At 41.4% G+C, this 23,159-nt stretch overlaps 1 long non-coding RNA gene across 2 annotated transcripts in view; it reads left to right on the top strand.

Moving 5' to 3' along the window:
* The window catches only part of LOC133267252 (uncharacterized), an 83,952-nt gene that overhangs the window by 42,730 nt on the left and 18,063 nt on the right, over positions 1 to 23,159 (top strand). Inside the window, exons 2-4 of one of the 2 annotated variants that reach the window (XR_009742688.1) lie at positions 1,465 to 1,611; positions 2,634 to 2,749; positions 9,897 to 9,975. This is a non-coding gene — a long non-coding RNA (uncharacterized LOC133267252). Of the gene's footprint in view, positions 1 to 1,464; positions 1,612 to 2,633; positions 2,750 to 9,896; positions 9,976 to 17,520; positions 18,499 to 23,159 lie in introns of those variants that run through there. The other variant, XR_009742687.1, reaches the window with a different exon arrangement.

Below are 23,159 nucleotides of genomic sequence, written 5' to 3'. Positions count from 1 at the left end.
GGAGTGTAGTACTTCCCCTTTTCAACAGTGGCAGCAAAATGTTGGGTGGGTTCAGGTGGCCTGTGCTGCTTCTCCACTGAGGCAGTCACTCATCACTTAAGCCATCATAACTCACGATATGCAAACTCTCAGCCTGTCTCAGGAATGCAAAGTGGATGGACACAGAAATACTGTCCTGAACGTTCAGGTGAGATGAGTGTTTCTGCTGTTTCTCAAGCCACATTTCACCAGGATGAGGACTGCTCTTACAGCAGCTGCTCTCTAGTAGCAGTGTATCTCCTTGGTATGGATGGGAGTATTTCTTTACGGCATTTCTCAGGGTACAGAGAGATGTGGATTTGGTCCTTGCAGATAGCAATTGGTCTGTGGTTAGCCTTGAGGTGATGATAGTCAGAGGAAAAAATGAAGAAGAGGGTCTACCCACATTGGAAGTGGAAATTGGATTAGTAAATACAAATGGGAAAGGACTGTGGAGGTATGAAAGGCAATGCCAGTGGATCAGCTCCCAATAATCTCATCATGCTGACAGCATTTCATCCCCATTGCGTAGGAGTTACATCAGTGTGTTTCCCTGTTACCTCAATACAGGCAAGCAAGGAAGCAGGGATCCCTCCTGGGAAACGACACCTTTGTTAGGCTTCCATCTCAGTGCTACACAAAAGAAAAAAGCAGGAAGGGCTTTAATAGCAAAATAGAGAGCCCCAGCAGTCTGAGCAGCATAAACATTATGTTGGTAGATGGGCACTCTTGCCTTTAATAGAAGCCTGTTTAAATTTCGAAGTGGTGCACGTATTCATGAGGGCTTTTACTGTGTGGGTTCTGATTTTCATGTGGGTTTTGAATGTGTGGGAGAAGCTAATGCATTAAGGACTGCTCATGAATCTCCTGTATTTCCAGTCTTCCCCCTGGGAGCTGTTGATGGTCATTTTATCTTTCTTACATGACTTTTGAAATCGTAAAAAAAAAAAAAAAAGGAAATAAGGCAATGTTTTTCTGGTTGCTTCCCAGTGAGATATCTTGCAAAGAAATACCAGGGCTGAAAATGAGAAGTAGAACGTAAATTCCAAACAGCTTAGATTCAAACCCACAGCTGGGATCCTCAGAAGTTATTTTTACCTAAGTCGCAAATAAAATTAAATCCCTGGGAAAGTAAAAAAAAAAAAATAGCAGAAATAAATGACAATTTTTCTATCGTGATTTGGGGTAAGAGGGCTGAAACAGTTGTGCTGATGCACAATATATTTAGCGATATGACTGGCTTCCAGATGGGAGGTGGGGAACGGTATTAATGAATTACGGGTCTGATGAAAGGTCATTTTTTTTCCCCTATCGCATAGACTTCAAATCAGTCAGTGTGTCTCACTTACTCTTTCTTCAAATGAAAATGCTGTGTATTCGAAAATCTCTTTTCCCTGGTGTTTTGCAGCTAAAGGAATTTCTAATTTGCTTTAAACCTTATTATAGGTATGAAGAAAAGTTTAGTTGTATGGAGAAAATGCTTCTCACTTTGAAGATCTCATTTGAAAGGCTGATAAAGAAATGCCCTGAAATTAAAGATATTCTCAGGTTCAGAGAACAAAGGGGGGAAGCACACAGACCCAAGAAAGAAAGGTAAGCAACTTGTCTACCAGAGAAATTGCCTTGAACTGAAATTATTTCCCCAGAGATAATTTGGTCTTATGAGTCAAATTGTCACTAAACAAAGAGCTAAATCAAGAGCAGCAGATTGATTTTTCTTCCAGTGTCTTTCCTCCATTTTTTCCCTAATTAAAAAGTGAAGAAGGATGTGATAAATTCAGTTGGTTTTTTTTCCTCACTCTTCTTCCTTGAAGAACCTCTTCACTGTATGCATTTTACTAGCGGATTGGAATGAAAGTCCCTAGGTTAAATTTTCAGAGATGAGCACCAATTTAGTTGGAAAAGTGGAAAAGCAATGGTTTTGCAAATAGTGAGCATCTGCATCCTCTGCCTATCATTACAGAAAGTTGTATGTCCCGCACCTATGAGAAAAGAGTCACATATACCAATGTATATGTGAGTAAGCACATATACATATATTGTGGTTTTGGATTCAGTGATCCAGTCAAACACATGCAGAAATTCATGGTGGGGAAGGGAAATGGAAAGTTACAAAAACAAAAAAGAGGAGTTCAGGTCTCTTTGTTCTCAACAAAAGTTTGTATGTGTGCCTTGCAATCATCTGTTTCCTCTCCCGAAGCATGCATGCATAGAGACTACATGTTTCTTCCTGCTTTTTGGTCTTGCACAGCTTTTCTTCACTGCTCCTGGACACTTTAAGCGCTTTGCACAACGTTTCCCTTTTGGCTTCTCATTTTCCCATATCTGATGCCAGCATTTCTCACCAGGTTCCTTCTCTGTTCTTCATTTGTTAAATTAACAGTTTCTCTGCTGAGTTGTATTTTTGTCTTCCCCCCACCCCAGGAGAAAGGATAACAAGGGTGCACAAAGCACATCCAAGTGTTGCTTGCATGTTTGGAGACAAGAAAAGCAAGATGCCAGCTCTAAGGGAAAGCTCAGGGTTTGTGCTGTGTAATTTATGTTTAATGCTGCTGCAGAATCTGTTTTTTGTGTCTGGCTCTTCAAAGATGTAACTTCTGTGACATGTTTTGCAGCTCCTCTTGTGCGTGAGAGAGTAAAGGACACTTTGACTCACTTGAGATCTCTCGAAATGCTAAAAAAAGAAAGGGAAGAAAAAAGTACAAGAAAAGACACTCATGGAACTGCTGAGGTGATGTAACAAGGTGTCTTTTCATGTGTATCCTTTATTTTCCCTTCTATCTCATCAAAAGTAAACAAACTAATTCTATGAAGGATAAAAGCTGTAATGTCTCCATGCCATGTTTCTGTGTTCTGGGCTTTTCTCATGGGTTAGCACTTCAGCTATAATGAGCTTTGAGGTTTGGTGGAAGCAGAGGCAGCAACTATTTACACATAAAATGGTAGAAGACAGTGCCTTTTTCTTGGTGAAGGCATGTTATTCTCACTTTGAGTCACAATGAAATCTTTTCAGTCAGTCATATGGCCCCTTAAAACACCTGAAAATGGGGCGTTTGATTCGGGTTCACTGAGACCTGATTTAATTTTTCTGGGTGCATGGGGAGGGTAGGTGGTGCTGTCAAGAGGGCTCTTCTGCATCTCAGGAGCTGGACTCAGTCTGTTTGTAGCCACATGCCATGAAAAACAAAAGAGAAAAATTTAGGGTACATCTCCCTTGCACTCTGATGCTTACTCCAATTATGAGTTTAATTCAGTGTGTCTCTGTTCACAGCCAAAATAATATGGCCTGAGGTCCCTGCCTGAAGCCCTTTGCAGTATAGTACTGACTTGGCGATTTCCTCCTGTGACTACTAGTTAAAAGAAAACACCCTAAGCCTTAATCCATCCTCTGTTGGGTTTATTCCATTTTGAGATTATCCTGAGTGTAAATGGTAGTTAGTCATGAGGAGTCTGAACAATATGAGAGAGAGTTGGTTACCTCCTACTTCATATGGTTAGATTTTATGTGGCAAAGTCCTGAAACTGAAATTCTGTCATCTTGCAAGCACATAGCACAGACCCTGGCATCACAGGCTCCGTAACTGCTCCATGTGCGAAGAAGAGTTCACTCCTTGTTCATGGCCCTTGTAAAGCAACTTGCAAAGAGTGACAGTGAGTTCTAAGTATAATATTCTTACATGTCTGCCATGGAAAGGGCTGCCTCCTGAAACTGGCTTTTAAAGGTCTAAGTCACTCTGATCTGACCTTCCTAGTTATTTGCAAGCACAGTTTGACATTTGGATAATTAAGAGCATAATTTATGGCTGAAAAGGGAGTGCAGTTTTGGTTTGTTTTATTTTTTTTCCTGGGATCTGACCCAAAATGTAGATAGGTCATACTAATAGGAATCCTTGCGTCTCTTTCTTGACTTCAGTAAACTCACCCTGAATAAGGTCATAAAACTTATAGTCTTGGCTCTGAAAGATAGCAGGTATGGACAATCTCTACTGAAGTGAGTAGATACTGTTGTAGTCAGGGTGCTTCAGGATAGTCTCAAAGAGGTCCCCACTATCCTTTCTTCTACATGAAGACAATGCTTGTATTAATTATTTCTATGGGCAGAAATATTTTCTTTGTGGTTGGTACTATGGTTATACTTTAGCAAGATAACCCATACAGTTCCTGTGAAACCACTATCTTACTGACACAATATCCACTGTGATGAATAATAAGGGTGGTCTGAATCTGAAACGGCTTGACAGGTCTACTTTATTGGTCATGGCATGGACACACAGCTGGGATGGGGGGATCATCTGAGCATGCAATGGGAGCACAACAGTGCAAGCAAACAAGCACCTTTGTCAAAAGAAGACAGGTTCCTGGAGAGAGCTTTCCACCTGCAGAAAGCCACCTTTTGCTGTGTTTCATAAGTTTCCATGTTTTCTATAAGTTTCCTGGTCTACAGAATAAATGCACAAAACTAGTTGTGCTGTCAAAGTTTTTTTCTAAATGTACAGTGTTAGCTAATGCCTAATGGAGAGGCCTCTCAAACCAGCTCTATAGTGTGCTGCAATCTGCTTATGAAAGGGAACTCAGAACTAGTTCTTATATTAGAAATATTCTCTAAAGCTTGTAGTACCAGACCTTGCTTGGGTATGACCTTGTGCTTTTTTAGAGCCACATTTTCCAAACCTCACATCTGTTGCGTAAAAGATGTACTTGAACACCCAGATAGTTTACTGTATGCCCACAGATCAGAAGCACATTTCTGTCACCATCTTAAACACAGTAGCTGTGATATTCCTGAGATCCAGTAAATTTCCTTCAAAGATATGTAGGAAGATTTCTTGGTTTACATTAGATGGCATAAAAAGCCCCATAATGTACAATGCTCTGTTTTGTGAGATAGCTTTAGGGGTGCTGTTATTTCACATATTTCCAATGATGCAACTGGTTCCCCTTTCTGAGTATTACGGTGAGGAGCAGGTCTTGTAACATTTGCCAACACAGTTTCTGTTTTCTCACTAGGATCGTTTCAAGTGAAGGAAAAACGGGCTGGTTTAGGAGGATGGGGTGTTCTCTGCCACTCCTGAGGCGGAAAAGTTCCTACCTTTTGTAAGTGCAGGGATTTTTTGTAACTAGTTTGAAGTCTTCTATTGACATGTCAGTGCATAAGGATTAAAATGGAAAAAAAAAGGGACGAGAATGAACTTTCTTGGCAGTACCCAGTAAAGCTACAAGGCCTTCTTGCCACTCTGTGCTTTGCTTCATGGGACCCAACCCTTTACTTGAACTGCTGAACAAAGATGATCAGGTCAAATGAAGATCTGGCTTATATCTCTGCAAAAAGCCGTTTGTTTTGCAGGCACATTGAATATCTAGGCCTCAGCTGAAGGCTATTTTGAAGCATGATGGTGTGGGGAAAGTACAATAGCTTCTTTTTCTTTCTTTTTTCCTTTTTTTCTTTTGTGGTTTTTTTTTTTTTTTCCACTTCTTGGTTTTCTCATCACCTAATTGCATGAAAAAACATGCAACCAGCTAAGCAGTATTGAATGCTTTTTAGCCTCTAGAACTGAAAACATTCTATGTAATTAATGGTTTGTTTTAGGACCACAGGAAACTACTTGTCACTATCCATTAATGAGCACTTTGCTAGCTGTTGCATCTTCAGAAAAAATAGATCATGAAGCAGAAAACTCCACCTTCCAGAGTGCAATTTTATCCCCCTGGTCAAACTAATACTATGCACAAACCACCATTTTCATTATCAGTGCTTGGTATTTTTTCCCAGTCTCATTAAAACTTGCCAGAATAAGAAAAAATGAGCTAAATCCACAGTAAGCTCATTCTGTCTACAAGAAGAGAGGCTGTTGCTCCTCACAATGGTGGCTGAGTCAAGGCTGGACCCTATTCATTGCAGAAGGTGGAATAACTGCCCTGGTGTATCAGTAGGCATCTGCGGTGCAGGATGGGTTATTTGTCCTAGATTGTATGGGGAAAAAGTGGTAGAGAAGACAGAGAGGCCAAGACACTGACCCTCGTTCACAATCTGGGCATGTAGGCAACATGGCAGCAACCTCATCCCTGCCCAATAGGCATGTCTGGCTGCAACAGCAATAAAAATAATGTAACAGTGAGATTTAGGATCTTCTTTCTCACTGTGGTGTCTTAGATTGTATTCAGTCACATTCACCAAGATAATTGCCCTGAACTTATGTGCTGATGGCATGTTAATGTGCAAGAGTGGAGCTGACATCTTCAGGTCGATGATTAAAAGAGAAAACCTCCCTTCCCATCTTGAAAAAAGTGTGAAAGACTATTTTCAACGGCGCAATGGAATATCTATCTACAGGTTGAATTGGCATCTGTTTGGATTCAAGGCTTTTTGGCTGTACAAGCTGATTGTTTTGCTCATTCTCACAGTAATCAGACCAGTGTGTCAGACTTGATATGTAAACTCCATAGAGAGGAGATTCGGGAATTGCTTTGTTGGGGAAAAAAATGGAGCCATTGCTTGCAGATAAACTATTTATTTTTAAAAATTGGAAAAAATCCCTTTTTGTTTATTTGCTACTCTGAAATAATTGATGTTTTTCTGTTTTCCAGAGCTATTTTCTGACAAGCAAATAGCAATTTATTTTTATGTGGGATAAATCCTTCCTGTGTGCTTCCCACTCTGTGAAATGGGGCTGGAGGAAAATATGCCCTTTTCCATTAAAATACTAGTGACTGAATCAAAGCATGATTCAAGTGGGCACTGTTCTAAGCAATAATATCAAAGTTGTCACAATTGTGTGGGGGCTTTAATGTTCTGGATGGTACTTGCAATTAGTCTGCAGATCCATGAGTCAAGGCAACTGTTGAAATCTCTCAAACATTAGGTGGGGCCCAAATGACTTATTTTTCGAGGTGCTAATAGAGTCATTTGAAGGTATAGCAGAACTGACTGAAAAACAGGGCCCACTGGGAGCATAGGTGATGTAGGTTGTTGCCTTGGGCAGCAGCAGCCTGCCAAGGGCACAGCAAAATGGTCATGTCTTCATTGTTTGCTTTACCTCTGCCTGCACCCAGGGAAATCAGGTTTGCTGCCGCTGCCAGGACAGGGAGTGTGAGACTGAGACCAGCTGCCTTTAGTGGTCACTGCTCTTGCCTGGCAATTTACCTTCTGACAGCAGGAGCTGCCTGAGATGAGATGCATAGGGTCATGATTTAAGGGGATGCTTTTTCCCAGTAAACATACAGATAATCCTTACCAACTGTGATGGCTTGTTCAAATCTTGCAAGACTTGTAGCCTCTATGAGCATGGGTAGAGTCTCTGATATGTTCCTGCTTATAGGCCTGTGGCAGCTCAGCTGGAGGCAGTAACCCTCCTCATCCTCCTCTGTCCTCTGAGCTGAGTTTTGTATGAGTGCCTGGTGTTCCCATGACTGGGATGTGGCGATACAGTTTGGAGCTCTGACAGCTCTGCAGTACGGGCAGGATGGTTATATTTTCCAGCACATGGTGGATGTTGTCAGTACATTTTATAGTGAATTTCAAAGTGAAAATAAAGTAATTTTATTACAGTACATAAAACTCATGTAATGTGAAGAAAACTTCATTAAAAGGCCTGCAAAGATGTGACCCTGACATTCTGGAGTCAGTGTTGCTTGTGACTGGACAGACTCCTTATTGCTTTGACCCTCTCTGTCCATGCTGATTAATCTTGGTAGTTAAGACAACCATTTGACTCCCCTTTACAAAATTGTTGTGTCTTCCATGATCTGCCACAGCACTGGAACTGCGCAGCAAGCGAGTTAGAATCATAGAATGGTTTGGGTTGAAAGGGACCTTTTAAGGCCTCATCTAGTTCCAACCCCCTGCCAAGGCCAAGGACACCTTCCGCTAGACCAGGTTGATCAAAACCCCACCCAGCTTGGCTTTGAACACTGTCAGGGATGGAGCATTTACCACTTCTTTGGGCGGCCTGTGCCAATGCCTCACCACCCTCACGGTAAAGAACTTCTTCCTAATTTCTTCCCTTAGGGAAACCTCCCTGTGATTTCTGGAGACAGAGCCCTGTGCATATCATAAGCATCAGGTCAGAGTGGCTTTCTGGAGGATGCGTTCAACTTTCACCATCTAATTTCATGACTTCTTTCTTCAGTAAGGACTCTTAGTGAAACAGTACAGTCCCAGCAGTGTACTCACAGTCTGAAGCAGATTGCTAAACAGAAGTGGGCAGATGTTCCATCTGGAAAGGTGACATTTTCTGGTAATCCTCACCCAGTGCCTGCACATTCTCTTCAGGCAGTTGTATTAGAACCAGGTGTGGATACACAAGTATTGAATAGTTTCAGGAACAGAATGGAAAGATTTTCTTTGAAAGCCAGAAATAATTTTGCCATTGGCTGTAGGATGGATGTCGTTACTTCTGAAAGCGGCAGTGCAGGGCACTGTAACTGGCTTGGAACAAACATCCCAGGCAAGGCTTGCTCAGGTAATCTTTCTAAACACTTCCTCCCTTTTTTCCTCATAATTAAAGAAGTATTTGTACAGGGGAATATGTTGACCATTTTTAACCCAGATTCCTCTTACTAATGTCACAACAGTCAACTGATACTGCCATAGTGGTATTGCTGGCAGAAAGGGGTGGCAGAGTAGCAGAGAATGGCAAATACAGGGTTGTAAGTGAATTTCTTCTAGTAGATATAAAAGGTAAAAGTTTCTCCTTTGCTGTTCTGAAAGAGTATTCTTCAGCAATCTTACGCATCTTTATTTAGAGATATTTTGTATCATTGCATATTACTAGTTTATTGTGGCTGACCAAGTGAGCTCTCATCAGCCAGCTGAGCTGTGGCTACTGAACCCATACCTTCTTGTAACCTGTCCCAGCTGCTTAGGAGAACATTAGCACAAACTGTTCCCTGGCTGTCTTCAGTATATTAAGTCTCGTATGTGGCATTTTGGTTATGAAGAAAAAAATCCAGGTCACTGGAGCTTTTTGTTGATTGTGGTGAGATTTCAGATGTAACTGCTGTTTACTGGTACTGCAGTAATGAGTGAGGCAGTATATGTTTTTAGCTACATACATTATTGTTTTACATAAATGGGAGCATATTTGATTTTGGGATTATGGTATGTGGGGTGGGTTCATACTTACTTTAAATGTGCAACCTTTTTATTGTAGGAAGTATCTGATTGAAAGTGGTCCCTCAAAAAAGGTGGTGCCTTTTCTGAAAAAGCCCATATATCTCTGATGGATGTGCACATTGCCTGAAAACTCTTTGGACTGCTGCAGATTGATACTTGATCGATCCTAGGAGTGGCCTAGATGACTGTAGCATCAAAGAAGCTTCAGTACCTGGTGGTGAACTTTAAGTCAAAGTGCTGCTTAAAATGAAAATCAGATTTCAAATTGTATATTCCTGGCAAATAAGTTGCAAGTTACTGCCTTATTGCAGAGAAGTGTACTCTCAGTAATTCTAAGGCAGTTATCACTGTTATTTAGGCACTGGTACTGCCACTGCATTGCCTTATGGCAGCAGGAGCAAACAACTGAATGGTGAATATTTAATGAAAAGTCTGACATATATCTACAGTGAATCATTTGCTACAGAATTGTAAATAAAACAGTATTTTTAATTCGCTGCCTAGGGCTATTTGAGTGTACCAGGTATGAGTTATGTCCACAGGTCAGAAAAGCTAAGGTTAGAGTAGCCTGGGCTGCAAATTTGGCATCATATAAATATATATTGTTAACTGCCGGCAGTAGAAGTTGTCTGGGTCAATTTTCAACATAGGGTTGTGTCTCTGTGTGTGTGGTGTTGCCTGTGAAACAAAAGCTGAATGTTTAGATACACCTTATTTAAATTCATCCATCCAAACCCCTGATTTGTCTCACCATCCTTTCCCTCAGATGTGTGTGTGAGTTTCCATTAAGACAGTCTTCAAGTAGGGGTCACACTCACTTTGGACTTCTCACCTCAGTCAAGGCGGTTGGTGCTTTTTCATTTCCTTTTATTTTCCTTTACGTTACTCCATCCTCTGAACCCCACACTGAATACAAACTTCCTTCAGGGACTGCAAATGCTCTGATCATAGTTTCTCTGTTGTTCATGTACACGGGTGGATTTCTCCCCTCAGCTAGCACTCCACTGAAGTGAAGTGGTGTTAGCTCCATCTCATATGTGAGCCTCTGAGATGCAAATGTTAAAGCTGTTACTGCCTGATATGCCCACTCATTTTGGATTCTGTATCTGGGATACAGGGGGTGGGGAAGACCAGGGTACTTGACATTTTATTCCTCTATTTGCCTTTAAAGCATAGCTTCCACTGACCTTCAGTGGGAGGTGGGAATTTGTTATCCGTGTACCAGATGTCCCAAAATGGACACCTGGGAAATGAAACATGGGTACATTTAGGATGCTGGCTTAGGAAAGAACTCTGTGATGCAAGAAAGCTGTGCCCCAGGGAAGGGTGAAAATCTTGTTTTCTAGGGTGACACAGAATACCCAGTACTACAAACTCACCCTTCTAAGGCAATTTGAGAGACAGCTCAATCTGGCTGTCAAAACTGCTGATGGAATTACAGCTTGTCCCCAGCTCAGGTGTTTTAGTTGTGCCCGTCCCTCTGATGTTGACAGTGTGGGCACTTCTTACTGTCAGCCCTCCCTCCACTGCTGAGTTTGAGGGTGAGGACCTCTGGGCCTGACAAGGGAAGATTCTCTTCAAAACCTACAGAATTTCCGTATCTTCCCTGTGGGCTCCTTTCACAGCCCCAGAGGTTCCCACCCACAAGATTTGGCACATAGGTGTTTTTTCCTTCCTGCTTTGCCACACACTCCTAATGGTCTTGCAAGAGGGGACAAGAAGAGGGGCTCTTGCTCTACACTAGGAAGCCTTCAGCTGCTCTGTGGCTATTCAGGAAGGCAGTCTCTGACACATTGCATTTGTACATCCACCTTATTCTCCAGGTTTAACTTTAAAGGGAAGCATCACACATCTCCCAACTTCTGTGACTGTGAATCCTGTCAGAACAGAGACCACTTTAACATGCCCCTCTTTGCATCTAAAGAATTCATGCTATACATTGAAGGAGATTGGAAACTGTGGGAAAATACTATATAATTAGATGTTGGATTCTGGAGTATACAATCCATGGGAAAGAATTAGGGTTTGCATAGGCATCTCCCAGAGGCTAGCATTTGCAACACTTCATTTCTTTGAACTGAGGAAAATGGACTATGTGCCTGGTCTTTCTGAAAGGGAGGGAACTGACCTCTGCAAGCTGCCTGAAAATGAGTCTTTGATTTATTTTTTTTTCTCTCTGTGCTTATGTGATTTCTTAAGACTGAGTTTATTGCTGAACTTGAGCACCTTCCTTGACAAGTAGCCTCACAAGTTCAAAGCAATGTGCTACAAAACAGAACTAGTATGAAGATCAGTATCTGGCCAGACAGGCTGTTTCAAGTGCTGTAGCAAAATAGCAAGAAAATAAGTGTATGTGAGACCAGAAGGCCATTTATCCTACTAGCAAATCTCATATGTGCTCACTCAAGCTTACTGTGACGTACCCTGGGGACTCAGTCTAGTGAGAGAAACATTAAACTTTGGCATTAACGGAATGGACCATGTAAGTTGATTGGCAAAAATAAGGCATATTGTCAGGGAACAGAGATGCCTGTTTAAAGTATGTTAGGAGAAGAGGAACCAGGAGAGATTCAGAAGACATAACTTCAGAATAGTCTAGCGGGTGGGAAAATCTCCAAAGATTATCAAATCCTCCTATTTCAGTAGAAAGTTGGTTGGCAAAATAAGGCTGCTTCATCATAAATATTGCAGGCAAAAATAATAAAACCTCTTGCTTCAGCTTCAGTTTTCTAGGAATAGGCATTGTTTCCTTCTGAGATTCTCTGTTATAAGAAATGTTGATTTAAAGAAACTGCGCAGAAGCAAGCAAACAGTAAATTTCTCAGAAATGTTTCCATTCTGTTTTTCCAAATGTTGTAGGCATCTAAAAATCTGAGATTTTTCTGTGAGACAGGATAAAAACGGAGCTGAAGATCAGTTTGGCTTTTTGGCAAACTGTATATATTGATGGGGCCAAAGAGTGAGAATAACTTGGTATCATACCAGCCAGGGCTCTTAGCAGGGAACAGGCACCTGGTTTAAATATGTTAGGAGAAGAGGAACCAGGAGAAATTCAAAAGCCAGAACTTCAAAATAGTCTAGCAAGTGGGAAAGTCTCTAAAGATTGTCACATCCTGCTCCTATTTCAATAAGAAGGAGAACCCTGCTCTTCAGCGTCCCTGATGAATACCTTAATCGTGGAACTAGTGGAAAACAGAGACTTCCCTAGCCCACTGACTTGGTGTGAAAAGGTCCCCTTCCCCACTTCCCTTATGCTTTGATTCATATAGTAAGTCTGATCCCAGACTGATTTCCTTTTCCTTTCCCTTGAATTTCCATTCTTTCTGAAGGAGATACATCCCAATGTAGTTGACTATCACTTCCTCAAACTGCTGACGCAAGTCATTGCAGCATGGATCCCTGCAGGGCTTGCTGAGCCTTGAGGGGTTGGTATTAAGAGAGTCAGCCAGAGCTGCTTTAGAGAATGCTGCCTTTGAGCTGTTAGTGCTTCAGCTCTCAGCCTGACAGAGAAACAAAATGGAAATCAGTCAGGAGCATGAACCAAAGTGGAGGTGCTCCTGGTACCAGTGGAAGAGGCAACCCAGGTGCCTTTGCAGAGGATTATGGATGTCAGCTTTTGTGTTTCCTTGGTGAATGAGTCACTGTGGCTGTGCATCTTCCTTTTTTAAACATTCATAACAGCATTTTTTTCCATGTTCATATGACTACTTCCAAATACTAACTTCAGATACATCCATGTGGACTTTTGCAAACCTGTCTGAGCCCTCTCTGCTTTCCTAGATAGAAGCCAGCTTTGACCCAGCAGACATTTAACCTTGTTAGTGCGGTCCAAAACTTGGCCTGATCTCTCTGTCAGAGTTTAAAAGCTCAAGATCAGATTTTTCTGGCTGGCTTTCCATTATAATAGTGGTCTTTTGGGCAGATGGATCAAAATAGAGGCAGACAGAGCTTTAGTTACTTGCAAAGTAAGTATGACTTTATCCTATGAATTTGAAGTATAAGAAACAACAAACTTAAATAGCATGGCAGTTCCTGACTTCATTTTTCATTGCTTCTCCTATTCTGGGGAAGCTGCTACCTTGTCAAAATACGATATGTACAAGAGAAAATCCCAAAAGGAAAGTCAAATGACATATGGGACATTCCCATCATGTTGAATTTTGTGGCGCAAAATGGAACTCTGAGACACCATGTACTAGAGATCAGGCCATTGTGCATAACCTTAATTTGAACTTTTTCGTTGCCAGTTTTGTTGTGTCAGTCAGTGTTTGAGTGCTCTGCTGAGTTGGCACTGCCGGAAGCAGGTTGTTCCTTATCAAGTGCTGGCAGGAAATGTTACACCAGAAGGGTGGACACAGAGACCCTGGCTTCTGGGCATTTGCAATGGGAGATAATTTCCTGAGTGTCATGAGACAGTGTGGTTTGTTCATCATGTAAAAAAGCCCAGCTCTTGGGGTATTTTCCTCTGATTGCTAAGTCCACTGCAGAAGAGTAAAAAGATATGATACTTAAAAATAGGATATATCCTGAACTGTTGCAGATGCCATCTGTTCTCAAAGAAACAACTGGCAGAAAAAAATAACCTTGGGTTGAAACCTTGCATGAAGTTGCCATTTAAAATAAGCGGGGTTGGCTTTGTTATTTTTATTTTTTGGAGGTGTAGGAAAAGGGCTGTTTGATGGCAACTGACAGAAAACAGAAATGTGGAACTAGAATGCATGTATTACAGACATGGAGAAAAGTCGTGTTGTGAAGACCTGTTAAATAGCAAACTCGGAGGTCAAAAATCACACTGATACTGAAAAGGACCCATCATGTACTGTTTTAAATGAGCTCATGCAGAAGACTGCAGTAAGATGTCTGCCCACTACCAGAAGGTGGTTTCTAGGGAAAATGTCTGCCTTACTAGTCATAAGCAAGTAAGATCTAATTTTCTAGTTGGGCTCGGTTCTCTGGTGAAAAGCATGGCTTCCTTACCCATTCAAATTTCATCCAGTCTGTCAGCGAGGGGTGGATCAGTAGCCATGGGAATACTGACTCCATCCCCGTATTCTGTTCCCTCATATCACACCCAGAGCCTATGGAACATGAGCAAAGTCTTTTTGGGCTTTGGCTTTGACCTAGCAGTCAGCACTGACTCTTCTGGCTCTGTTGGGGTGTGATTACATGATTGAAAAGAATTGAGTTTTCACACAGTGACAAGTTGCTGTTCCCCAAAGAGCTGCAGTCACTAGCCATGCCATCTGCCCCAAGTCTGACGAAAAATCCCAAGAGACCATTAGTGGACTTGGTCACTTGTGCAGTTTTGGATACCCTTCTGAGAAGTCAAGTGGGATACCTTTATCATATTCCCATGATTTTCTTTGGTATTGGTACAGTCTGAAGGTGAACAACCAGTTACTGAGCTGAGGAGCAACCCACTTGCCTCCTTTTACATGAGCTGTTGTCTTCAGAGCATCTGTGGGCTACATGCAGGTGTAGTAGCATGTGAAATTGGCATGCCACAGTTGAGAGTCTTATACAGGTTAAAGTTCTGAAAATGGCATGCCTGCATTTCAGTGTATTTACTCCTGTTCTACACTAATGTGAAAAGCAGCAGACTTTTATCCAAGACATGTACCAAGAAACTGTATGCAAAGTAAAGAGAATGAAGACGGCATGGTGTTCTCTCAAACAAGAGAGTCATGTTCCAAGGGAGTGTCCTAATCCTGTCAACCTCACTGTTTTTGCTAATCCCAAGTGGCACAGCGTGGTGAGGTAAGACAAGGGGGTTTTAAAGAATAGGCTTGATAGTGATATTTCTGATTCTGTTCTTTTTTTGCATCTCTCAGCCCAGGAATAGCTGCAGTGATGTAATGTTGCTATTTAGATTTTTTCAAAGCATGTTTTGAGTTTGGTGTCTGTAGGATTGATAATTTTACTTTGGAAATGAGTGCACCTAAGGTAAAAGGCTGTGTGCATGCATTTTCAGGCTCTGTCAGTCTACCTGAATTTGATCTGCCATACTTCCAATCCTCTTATCTCCAGTCTGAACATCAGAAGATTTGAATGATACTAGCTTGTGCTCACCTTTGTGACAAGCAGCTGAAGGATGGGACAAATCTACTGAACACATTGTCTGCTGTGCAGGGCAATAAAGCAATAATCTGTTTGCCAGTGCTATGAGCTAGTAGACCTAACTCCTGAGATTAAGACCTTTCGGTATTTGCCTCACAGAATGAGAGATTCTCTTGTGATGTGTTGCCACAGCATGTTTCTGGAGGTAGACCGTAACGTGCTGCAGCAAAACCTGGCTGCATTGCCCTGCAGTAGAGTGAAAAACCACTGCTGCCTCGAGGGTAAAACTCCATGGAAGCATGAGGAGTGATGTGCCTGGAATACTTCACAGTGGGTGGGAGAGCAAGATTCTGATTTCATAAGTGACAACATGACAAAACCCTCAGTTTTGTAGGAACTGTTTCTCCACCGGCCCCCGAAGTATTTTCATACTGAAACAGTGCATCTTACTTACCAGCCCAAGGAGAGAGGTAACACTGAGCCCTGTTTAAGACAAAATATACCGTTCTTGCAACACAGCTCATATTTCTAGATTTGAGCCTTGCATGTGGGTCAACTATAGATAATGTTTTAATAATCTAGCAATATTTCAAAACCACTCTGCTTTTGTTTACAAGCTTTTCCATTCCTTGGCAATGACAGTCTTGATCTCCCATGGCAGACTTTCGATATCTCTGAAGTTGAAGTAAAACCTTGTGTACTCGGAAATATTAGATCAGCCTTTTATTCTTCCTCCTAGCTGTCAAGCTTAATGCATTTTTTAAAGCATTCTGCTTCTTTAAGATACAGCTAAAGTTGTGGGTAGCGAGTATGTAACAGTGTGCATATATTTACTGTACATGTATGTGTTCATGAGAGGCCTGAACTGGAAACTCAGTAAATTTAATAGAAGTTTAGCCCTGCTCCCAGGTTTAGATCTAATTGTGAAGTTTGTAGTTTTGTGGATTTTTATAATGGGTTAAATGAAAACTCAGTTTTTAGGCAATACTACATTTTGGCCCAAAATTTATGAGTTGGTTTGCAGTACATTCCCACTGTGGGCTTCTATGTCTGTATCCTATCACGTTCTCTTCTGTGACTTCCACCTCATATTTGCCATGCTGCCTAATATTTAAATTAGTTCATTAGATACGTCCTTGTTTTAAAAATATAAACTGCATTTTTCAGGCTATGGACCAACATGTTAAAAACCATCTGTGATATCAATTGCTCAACTTATGCTCTCAGAGAAGCCTGTTTTACTTAAGGCAAGTGCTCTGCACTTACAGAAAATGAAGACGGTCATTAAGTACTTCAATTTGCTTTTGAATATTTCAGCTGAGAGTGTATCATTATAGCTTGTATTATATCTAACCCTGTGGGCTCTATTGTTAATGTGACAGGGTCAAGTTCTGTCATTCATTCTAGTTATTTGTGAGCCCGAATGTGGAGTTAGGTGACTGATTTTGAACACATAACCTTGAATACAGGTTCTGAAGTGGTGAGTAACAACTCGAAGAAATTCCACAGCTGGATGCTTAGGCAAAATGTCCCTTTGGCAGTTCAGGTTAATGTGATTACCAGGAGAGGCTTCTTTTTCCTGAAGCATTTATTCCAGATATGCTTTGCTCTCACCTGCTTGGCTGACTGCAATCCATCCTTGCTCTTCTGTATATAAATAAGCTGAATTGTTAGATAGCAAAGTAGGAATTCTCTTCTGCTATCAGAATGGTCTTTAAAGAGCATAAGAATATTTCTGACTATAACAAAATGTATATTTCTAGGTTGTATTTGGTAAGCCACACTGGTATGGCCATGCTGTTGGTTATCTAAAATTGTTTCATTGTAAAATGCAGCAGAACTGACGTAGAAGTGAAGGGGGAAATGCATGTCACACAAAAATTCTGTATTTACAAAGTGACCTTCAGCACTGCAGGGGCATTTTAGAGAGGAACATTAAGGCTGATAAACCTTAGTTGTAAAGCTCTTAAGAATTTTAGTCCTTTAAAACATATTTGATGATCAGTATCTTATGCCATGTGGGAAGAAAAAAGGACTCCTCAACACAACAACTTCAGATAAAAAATCTCTGATGCTTTCTTATTTCATGCTCATTCTGTCCTCATTCACTGGAAGTCACGGGCATCTTGATTTAAGCACTGAAATAGGCAAGTTTTCTGCAGGTCAGTGGGCATTTCTACTCTGTCATTTAGCTCAGAGAGAACAAAAAAAACATACGCCATCACCGCCCACGCCTGGGCTGTGAGTTTTTTAGACTAATGCTTAGATTTAACCCTTGAATAATGTAACCCCACATTCAGGTTCTTCAGTTGTGTCTTCTTTTTTCTCCCCAGAATTTGAGGATTTCAAACTTCTTGAAGAATTCCAAATAGTTTGGAATGGTTGGAGCAGAAGTAATTGCTTCTATTGCATAAATAAATTTCGGCTGACAGCCACACCTTCTCTGCACACACTCTGAAAGCTCTGTATATTCCCTACTGCTCCAAATCCAGCCAGCATGGGGCATGGACAGTGAAAAGTTTGAGCCTATGATAGTCTGTGTACAAGTGCTCTTCTGCATTTCCCAGTTAACACTGTGGCTTGTGTCTGTCTTGCAAAGCTGCTGTCAGCCACTCAAAGTGGCCCATTCTTCCAGTAAAGATTTTAGTTGCCCAGAAGATGTCTTTTGTTGTCAACTGTGGCGTATTGCAACTCTGAAGAATTCCAGTATCTTTGTGCAAGACTGTATTGGCAATTACAATTTGTGTAAGACATTGAATCATCCTGTCCAAACCATCTTTGGGCATGTACAGACTTGGCTGTTCACTGAACTTTGCTCAGCCACCTATTTCCACCAGTTCCTTCCTCAGGTCATGGCTTTGGTCAAGCAAGACTCCAGGCTCACTTCTGTGCTTCTAGTTTTTCCTAGAAATGCCTGTACCCACACTGGATTAGTTTGTTGTCAGCATTCTCTGATTTGTTGTTAGTGCCTTGTTAAGTGAGACACCAGCAGTTTTGGGGCCAGTTTGCTGATGGAGTACAAAAATTAACACATTAATATGAAGCAGCTCTATGCCAGGACTGGGATGGTCCCCACACTTCAAGTTAATGTAGTTGGTTTGTATTTTTATAGAAACGTACGTTGAAAGTTTTCACGAGCCTTACTTGGTTTAGTTCTTACTTGCTACATTTTTTTTTGTGTTTTGGTTTTGGATCACCTTAAAATTTCTCTTTTCATACTAAGTTCCCAGCTTGGCTAAACATGTGAGTGTATCAGCATCCATAATAAAATACAAAGACCTCATTAACACACCTTTCTTTATAAAATAGTTGGGATTGTGAAATTCTGATTGTATAGTTGGTGGATGAGTTACCAAGATAGCAAAGTTTCCTCAGAATGAAGGTCTGCTGCTCTGCCTAGCTGATTAGCTTTCCCATTTCGTGACCACATGGTTACAGCTGGAATTAAAAAGCTAAAGAAAAAATTTACTCCTTCATTTAGCAAGAGCTTGTGGCCAAATTTAATCACCTGGAGCCAGTGACACTGCAGAAGCGCAGAACATTGTTGCTGATAACACTCTCAAATTTGTAGCCATTATCACACTAGCCAAGCATGCAGAAATGGTAGAATTGTGTTAAGTAATATTCTGCTCACTGAGAGAAATGTCTGACCAGAAACACAAAACCCCCTTGTATTGGCTGATGAAGTTGATCGAGGTGCCCAGAAGCAAATGAGATTCTGAAACTGTCACCTTACTAAAGCAAAGAAAAAACCATAATGCTGGGGCTCGATTCATGCTTAGCTATGCTTTACCTGAACAGCTATTTCTGTTCTTACTTTATTTTATGCTAGAAAAGCAGTTTCTGGATAAAGATCTTAAGTTTTCAAACAAAACTTTCTTTTCCAATAAAAGTCTGTGTCCTTCGAAATTTTTTTAAATACAAATATATTTTAAAAAATGTACAAAATACTTTTCTTAAATCAGCTTTCTTCACTTTCAAATATGAATAAAGAAAACAATAGGTTTTGACGAATAGATGTGAATAGGGCACTCAGCCGGAGTGTTGAGTTTGGGGTGAATATGGCCCATTTCAATAAATGCGTAAGAAAAGGGTTATTACACTCAGCTCTGAACCAGGAAATAACGTCCTTGCAGTGACCCCCCTTTCTTTTCAGCCTGTCATCTACAGTTTCAGATGGTAGCAATGATTCTAGTATTTCTTACTGAGAAATGGGGACATTAATATTCTCACAAAGAACTCACAACAGTGACTCTAAATTACATGGCACTCTGCAAACAGAGCAGAAGGTGTTTCCATTGTTGGGCAGTTTAACACAGGGCCTTCATCCCGTACTGTATTATCCATGTTTCACCTCATTTTGAGTAATATCATTGTGTCGAATAACAGTGTTGTGGAAGCTATAGCACATTTCCTCCTGCAGAGAGAGCTGCCAAGAGTGCCTGTCCATGCAGGTGAGCTGTCCTTCATGGTCTGTGGCTTATCCTGTGTGAGAGCAACGAGACATAAGGTCTGGACTGAAATCTTCAATTTTCCTGGTGATTTATCTCCTTGTAGGTAAATCTTGGTTTTTAATGAGATTTATGAGGATTAACTCTTTCTTAGCCTTTAAAATATCTGTCTGCTTTATCGTCTTTACTGACAGTGATGTCAGGTTTGGAGAAGTTTCTTTTGCTTCAACTGGGGCCATTGTTTCGGGTGTGAGATTTTTTTTTGAGTATGGGATTTTTTCTAGATAACCAGAGTATCAGATTGAACATTTTGTGGCCATTAGAGAAGGACCCTGTCGAACAGCCTGCGTTCAATGTGAGGGGAGGACAGTATGTTCAGCTGGCATGTCTGTTTTACAGGGGACCCTCCTAGGAGTTGTTCCTCCTAACAGTGGTAAATAGCAATAACTGTTACTTACTCAGGACAGATGAAGACAAATTTACATAATGACAGTACATTCAGCTGGAGCCAAGTCATTAAGTGGTTCTTAAATTCATATTACAGTCTAAACTTTTGGAAGTTTCCGAGTAATTGTTCAATGAAGATGCAAGACAACAAATGTAATTTTTAATTGTTGAATTTTAAATGTTTTTTTCCCATGTTTTATGTCTCTTGACACTTATTTAGACTAAGGTTTTTAATAGCTTTTCTTTTTACAGCTGTTAAAATAGACCAATTCAGTGTTTATCAAGATGTCTCAGTCCAGATTTTAGCATACTGCTGTTGGCAGGTAGAAGTACAATTTTTTCACATGCTTTAAGTACAGGGGTTTCTCTGCGGGCAGTTTTTCTACACATTCTTGGAAAAGCTGTGACACAACTGTGTTGCTTGGTTACCTGGTTACTGCAGGCATGGACTAGTGACTAGTGGAGAGGGTGGAGGAGGCTACATTCTTGGGTGCTGTCCCATCCTTGGCATGCGGTTCCAGGAATCAGTACTAGCCTTTGCTAGAACAGTACTCATCTTTGAGGTGGGGGACCAAAATGCATGTGGAAATAGAGGTACCAAAGTGCTAGGTTAGGGGGAAACAACCCTCAGAGAAATGGAGGAGTTGGTGGAGTTGGTGGAGCACTGCGTATATTCTTGAGAAGCTCTGCAGGGTTGGGACCTTCCCCACTGTTACTTCTGTATTTCCAAGACCATCCCCATGGGGAAAGGGATGAGGTCTGAATGATGATGTAACTCAGCATTGTTACTGGTTTGATTCCCACCTGAACACTGCCTGTGAAATACTACATCTTCTTGACAATAAATCAGCTGCTGCCTGAAACCTTTGAGTTTGAGGTAAAGGGAAACCTAGAAGTTGTGTGTGTACTTGCACAAGTAAGAGAAGGGCTGGTGGATAATCACAGTCTGTGTGATAAAATGAGTTAAAAAAATACTACTGCAGAGTCTGATTTAGAACAGATCTGACATGTCTTTCAAGTAGGATATTGGGGTGACAGGTAGTTTGGCCACAAATATTTTCTCACTGATATTCTGGATCAGGTGCATTGGTTAATCATGAATGAGAACCAGAAAACATTGTTTAGAAGATCATATGTGTACTTAGAGGAAGAGAGCCAGAGTCTCTACCACCTTAGGACAACAGCTTTATTTTGAAGTTACCTAAGTACGGCTCTGTGCCAACCTGAAACATGAGTCTCTTTTGGCTAATATTACAGAATATTTCCCTTCTGAGGGCAAAATGATGGCTATATGGTTTGGTTTTATGAAGGAAAAGTTGGTAGTTTTAATAGATGGGTATGCTTGTTACAACGCAACTTGTATGTCAGTGAGAACTTGAAAGCACTTACCTTTCTTAACTTTTACATGGTCCTGAGACAAGGGAAAAAAGAATTCTATCAAGCATTTTCATAGCTCTCAGATTGGAAGTCAGTAATGCTCCTATCTTTATTTGGTGTGACATAATGCTATAAAGCCATTCCAGCTTTGAGTGTAAAAATGAGGAGCCTGAGACCCGTGCTTTACCATTTGTCTCCCTGGCAGGGCAGGGCTAGGTTTCCCTGTGCTCTGGAAGGATGCTCACAGAATGATTTTCACAGCCTTGCTGCAGTGTTCTGTCTCTGCTGGCAGAGCAACATGTTGCCACAGGTCTGAGTATTTCCACGCACACTTTGTTTCTCAGCCTGTGCATTCATTTATGCATGCAGAGGAACTGTGGCCAAATGCTGTGCACGAGGTGGACATGGCGGTTCGCTGGGAGACCATGGAGCAAGGCGAGCAGGAGCCTGGGCATGGCTCTGACTGCATGCCAAAAAGTCAAGCTTCTCTTGAATTTAGGTGTGCGGCTAATAAATTAATAGTGCCTAGAAAGCAGCTCTGTGGAAAGGGACCTGGGGGTCCTGGTGGCCAGCACACTCAATATGAGTGAACAGGGTGCAGCTGTGGCAAAGAAAGCCAACAGAATGCTGAGTTGCATCAACAAGGGCATCAACAGCAGAGATAAAGAAGTCATCATCCCGCTCAGTGCTTGTCAGGAATACTGTGTTCAGTTTTTGTTCCTGCTATGCGAAAAGATGCAGACAGGCTGGAGAGGGCCCAGAGATGGGCCACAAAGATGATCAAATGACAGGGAAGCCTGTCGAATGAGGAGAGGCTGAGAGATCTGGATTTGTATAGCCTTGAGAAAAGAAGGCTCAAGGGAGACCTATCTAAAGTTTTTAAAAGGTGGCTACAAAGAAGATGGAGACTCCCTTTTTACAAGGAGTCACATGGAAAAGATGAGGCATAATAGGCATACATTACTCCTGGGGAGATTCCAATTGGACACAGGAAGAAAATTTTTTACAATGAGAACAATCAGCCATTGTAATAATCTCCCCAGGGAAGTGGTGGATTACTCAATATTGGACACTTCTAAGATTCAGCTGGATAGGGTACCGAGTCATCTTGTCTGCACTGTGCTTTTGCGAAGAAAGATTGAACCAATGATCTTTGAGGTCCCTTCCAACCTTGTGACAATCAGCGATCAGTTTCCTTCATTACCTTACTTTTCACCTTTCAGTCTTTGGCTGTGCTGTGTGCTGCATGCTGCTGGTATCAAGGACCATGAGTAAAGTGGAGGTCAGTCTCTCAGCTACTTGTAGTTTAAATGCAGGATGGAGAGAGAGAGAATTGTATCTTTTGAAATACCTTAGCTGCTTCATGGGCAGGCTGCCTGAAATCTGGGAATTTACCTTGCTAAACATACACGGAATGTGGCACTTAGCTTAAAATGAAGACTCCTCTTTCTCCTCCCCTGGAAACCTCTTCAAATCTCAGCACACCCACACACTGAAGGTCGGGCTCATTTGATGTGTACCCAAGATCTCCCTGGGTGGTACAACACCCTGCCTCTGCACAGCTTTCCTCTTAATCTGCTGTGCTGGGCTTTTTTTTGCAGTTTCTCAGAAGCACTTTACACTATTTCTGTGAGAAAAAGGGTGAATTCTTAAAAACTATGTACTGCCTGTCTTTCTAAACAAACATGGGGTTTGTC

Source organism: Pezoporus flaviventris, unplaced genomic scaffold (genome assembly GCF_033815535.1).
Source record: "Pezoporus flaviventris isolate CSIRO_AGI_PZ_B2104156 unplaced genomic scaffold, CSIRO_AGI_Pfla_v1 ptg000007l, whole genome shotgun sequence".
In the NCBI taxonomy this organism is placed as follows: Eukaryota; Metazoa; Chordata; class Aves; order Psittaciformes; family Psittacidae; genus Pezoporus; species Pezoporus flaviventris.
Note: the sequence above shows the minus strand (reverse complement) of the source record. Positions and strands in the feature narration are given on the sequence as shown.